Source organism: Miscanthus floridulus, chromosome 8, assembly GCF_019320115.1.
Source record: "Miscanthus floridulus cultivar M001 chromosome 8, ASM1932011v1, whole genome shotgun sequence".
Lineage (NCBI taxonomy): Eukaryota > Viridiplantae > Streptophyta > Magnoliopsida > Poales > Poaceae > Miscanthus > Miscanthus floridulus.
The window spans coordinates 171,884,900-171,889,562 of NC_089587.1; the positions used below are offsets into that span (position 1 = coordinate 171,884,900).

At 43.8% G+C, this 4,663-nt stretch overlaps 1 non-coding gene across 1 annotated transcript; it reads left to right on the forward strand.

Moving 5' to 3' along the window:
- Positions 1-219: 219 nt before the first annotated feature.
- On the forward strand, positions 220-326 carry LOC136478586 (small nucleolar RNA R71). Its single transcript, XR_010764309.1, has one exon. It is a non-coding gene; the product is annotated as a small nucleolar RNA R71 (small nucleolar RNA).
- The last annotated feature ends 4,337 nt before the right edge of the window (positions 327-4,663 follow it).

A 4,663-nucleotide genomic window follows, 5' to 3' on the forward strand; every position in this document is an offset into this window, starting at 1 on the left:
TCGACAGTGCACACATCTCTTTTGGTACTTCTTCGCTCTTATTGCATGCTTGAATATTGCATTGAGACCAGCCTTGATTAGAGGCTATCTTTTCTATAAGGGTTTTAGCTTTTCTGATGGTGAGTGACATAAATGATCCTCCAGCTGTTGCATCAAGTTGTTCATGAGCTTTCTGAGTTAATCCATGGTAAAAGCTTTGCATGGGCAACCAATCTTCTATTCCATGATGAGGACAATGTAAAATGTATTCTTGGAAATGTTCCCAAGCTTCTGGAATGGTTTCTCATTTCTGCTGTTGGAAGTTGGAAATCTTTCCTCTTAAGGCATTGGTCTTGCCTGTAGGGAAAAACTTCGCTAGAAAGGCCTTCGAACATTTTGCCCATGTGTTGAGGTTATCTTTGTTGGTGTAGAACCACTGCTTCACCCTTCCCACTAACAAGAATGGAAACAGGTGGAGTAGTATGATATCTTGAGCAACGTCCTTGATGGTGATTATGCTGCTAATCTCTAGGAAATTCTAAAGATGAGCACTAGCATCTTCATATGCCTTTCCACTAAATGGAGTAGCTTGCACCATGTTGATGAGGCTTGGCTTGAGCTTGAACTCAAGGTTGTTAATTTTGAGTGTTGGTCTAGTGCGGATGTTCTCAGTGCTTAGAGGAGAGAACTCTCGCAGAGTCTTTTTAGCCAAAACTTCAAAAACTGGTGTTGAGCTTCCTCTTGATTGGGTTGATTCTGATTGATGGAACTTGTTGAATAGTCACAACCAATCCTACAATACCTTGTATAAGATATGAACAAAGACAAACAAGGGTAAGCCTGCTAAAGTAGAGGTATAAAGTTATGATCTCATCAATAAGTATTTATTTGATCATATGCCCCTCCCAGGCAACAGCGCCAGAAATGCTTGTTGGCATTTCTTAGCATCACTCTTTACTAAGTTGTCACCCCTAGCAATGATGCCAAAAATGCATTGTTCATAATTATTGAGAACACTTGTAAATTTATATATATTAAGTATCCGCAAGCGCATGGATAATATACTATTGTAGCATTTCACTCGGAGCATATCAGGTATCATTATTTATATTTTATCCATAGGGAGGAGCGATGGGGTGGCTGGAGATATTGATAAATATGCATACTTATGACAAGATCATTAACTCTCATGCTATAGCAGGGGTAAATCAAATGATAAATAAATGATAAGTGTAAGGCAGTGATAGTATTCCAGAGATAGAAATAGATACTCATAAATGTAGTATGGCTAGGTACGACATTAATTAAGAGCAAAAGATTCCTAAGTTATTCCTTATTTACTAAGTCTTTTGTACACCCAAGTATATACACTCTCATCTATAGCATAATTAACTTTGGATCTATGCATAAGGAACATTACTAAGGAAGATCAAGATTAGAGCTTGACTCCCTTTGCAACCGGGTTCTACTTGCTCTACAAACAGGGAGTGGACTATAGAGGACTCAACGGGAGTGTCACATCTGTGATTTACCACATGACCTAGAGTGTAAAATGCATCCATAGGTAAACAATATTTAAGCACCATGCTTACATAATGTCGACCACTTAACTCACTCGAGTATTGAGCAAACCGCTTTGCGAACATATGCATATATTCATAATCAATCATGACTATATCAAGCATATAACTAGAGCAAACTAGGAACATAATAAATAGCAACAGATTATTGAAGTAGCACAAAGTCATAAATAAAGAGGGATACAATGGATATACCGGAATCTAGACGTGAAATCCTGAGCAATGGCCCAAACTCTACTTGAACCTTGTTAGCTAGCCTATACTAGAACTTGAAGAATTAGAGATCTATTCTCTTCTCTTTGGAAACCCTAATTTCTGATATAATCTTGACTTATGATGGATCTCTTGAGGGAGGGGGTAGGGGTTGATATATATAGGCCGGAGCATCAATTCTGAGCCCTCGGATCAAACCGACTTTAATAAACATCATAGATGCAATCTAGGAGGCGATGGATAATCGACATAAAATAGGGGGCTGATAGGTGGGCCCCAGGGGCTAGCCAGCCTATAGGTGTGGTCGGCTTGGCGACGCCTCAACCTCCGCTTTGGTGTGGTGTCTTCTCGAGTCTTCTGGAACCTTCTAGGGTAGTTTTTGTTGTGGATAAGCGCGATTTGTTTCGACGATTTGATCCACCTTGACAGTTTTCTGAATAAACCCTACTAAAAATATAGATTCACCAAAACTCATGAAAATTGTTAGTTTAAACCCCTAAGTCTATGTTGGTGATCATTTTTATGCATGATTTCAAATTTTATTGACGGTTCATGATGGATGGTAATTACTGTCAACAAAGGTACAGTCTTGCAACAAGATGTACCTGATCAGTTTAAGTGGAAATTAACCTCGTTAGGCTCATATAGCAGCAAGTCTGCTTATTCTGCATTCTTTGTCAGACCAATCAAGTTTAGTCCTTGGAGAAGATTTTGGAAGAGTTAGGCCCCCTGCTGTAACACCCTCGGTGTTACCGCTTAAACAACTTACTAAACTAAGTCATGAGCATCATGTTTATGTGTTAATTCATATGATAAAGTGTGTAGATCAATTTCTGTAACTCAAAATCATCAACAAAAGTGCTAAACGAAAGTTGATTCAATAGTCATGTTATATCACTTAGGGTTTAAAATCAATTTTTATTAAGCAAAAATACTATAGAACATGTATGTGACACTTAAATAAAGTTGGAAGTACAAACTTGGTAGATGACAATGCAACTTTTATTTCAATAAATAAATGTTGTTCAATAGTATTTTTGATAGCTAAAGGATTGAAGTTGGAATTTAATTCCAGCCTTTAGAACTAAAATGATCAAGTCTGAAAACCCAATGACGATGTCGTTTTAGCATTTAAATTTTGATTAAATTTCTTAAACACTAGATTCGTGTTTTTTGCACTGTTGGTTGTACCAAAGTGAGTACATGAGCATGGTATAGGTCGAAGTCATGTTGGAGATCACGTTGCTATCGTAAAAAATGACCAAACTTCGTTAGAACGCGTTGTAGTCAGGTTTTGGTGCTCCGTTCGTGAATCAGCGCCTGGCCTAATGACCTATTTTGGCATGTCTCTATCTCTCTCGGTAGTTCATCTTAGTTTGTGTTTGATGCTCCTTGGGATAACCTTTAGGACCCTCTTGAGCCTTGGCAAATTGGTTTGGTCTCAACCTAGCTGGGTTGGTTTTGGTTGGAGCTTTAAAATTCATGCACGCCACTGATAGCAGTCGCTTGGTCCAGGCTCGTGGTCATCGTGCGCTGCCATTGCATGGCCGTTCATGGCTTTGGCCATGCCATAGGCCAGTCTCAGAGGCTGGCTATCACGCGCTGGGCTGGGCTGGCCTCGGTCATGTTTTGCGAGGCCAGGCTAGCCATAGGGCTGCTGTCGCATGGCCATCGTGGGCGTGCTGCCGACCACAACGTGGGTAGGCCAGGGCGATGTCACGACGACCGTCGTGTGGTCAATGTGGTGCCCATCTCACCGCTAGATCCAACTACCACGTCGCAATCCGACATGGCCCCTCTGTTCGTCGCATCTGAGTCGATGACCTCGGTCGTTGTGGCAAGGGTGATGCCCCTCTACCTCGCCTGTCCTCGATGGCCGATACTAACGAGACCGCTCGACCTTGGTTGCTCCAACTCAAGTACATCGCGCTAAGCCCTCCCACTGCTTCATCGCTCGTGTGCACATGCTTGCACTATCGTCACCAACCAAACCTACCTGTCTTAATCTAATCGTATCCACTTGCCTACTCATTCATCAGCCACGCCATGAGGAGAGCCATCGCTTTTCTTCCCCCTCTCTTCGACTGCTTAGCTTAGCACCAATTCCTCACACTCACGAGTGGTTTAGGTAGTTAGCTAGACATCTCTCTCACATCGAGTCTAGTCATGGACTGCCAGCCGCCAATTTGGCATTTTTCTTGTTGCCGGCCAAGTGCACCGATGCGCTAATAAATTGGGGAGGTAAGGCCATAGAGTTGGTAGCAGTTCAATTCCTCGTACCCCTAAACTCGCCTTGACCCCCTCCACTTAGTGCTCATGTTGCTTTGTCTAGGGAGTCCACCATTGGAGCAGTGGCGCACCGGTGTCACGCTCAGCACACCATCGTGAGGTGCGGGCGCACATGGCCAGGTTGCCTCATCGCTCCTCTCCCTCAACCACCACTACAGCGCGAACCCTAGTGAGCTGTTGGTGCTCATCCTTCAACGCCACCACCTCAATAGAGCCTTAGGTCACCGGAATGAGCACGCCATGGCATGGCTCCACCCGTCGCCAGGGCTAGCCCTTGGTAGTGTGCCGTTATGCTCCCCACCGCTACCTAGGAGTGTGCGCTTAACGGTAGGCAAAGGTCAGCTCCTTACCTCTATGGTAGCGAGCTTGGGGTGCCCAGCATAGCCACCCATGCCGCTAGTCACCATGCTAGTGAACGCATGGTAGAGCAGCGACCTCCCTATTGTGAAGGTGGAAACATCTAGGGTCCTTAGTGTAAAGCTTGTCTCTGGTGTAGTAGTGCTCAGTGACGCCGTATGATAATCTGTTACGCTGAGGGTTTTTCTGCAAAAGGTGCGGGGGCACGCGCAGGCTCCCTGTCGCTAGCCGCTTGTTGGGCCAGC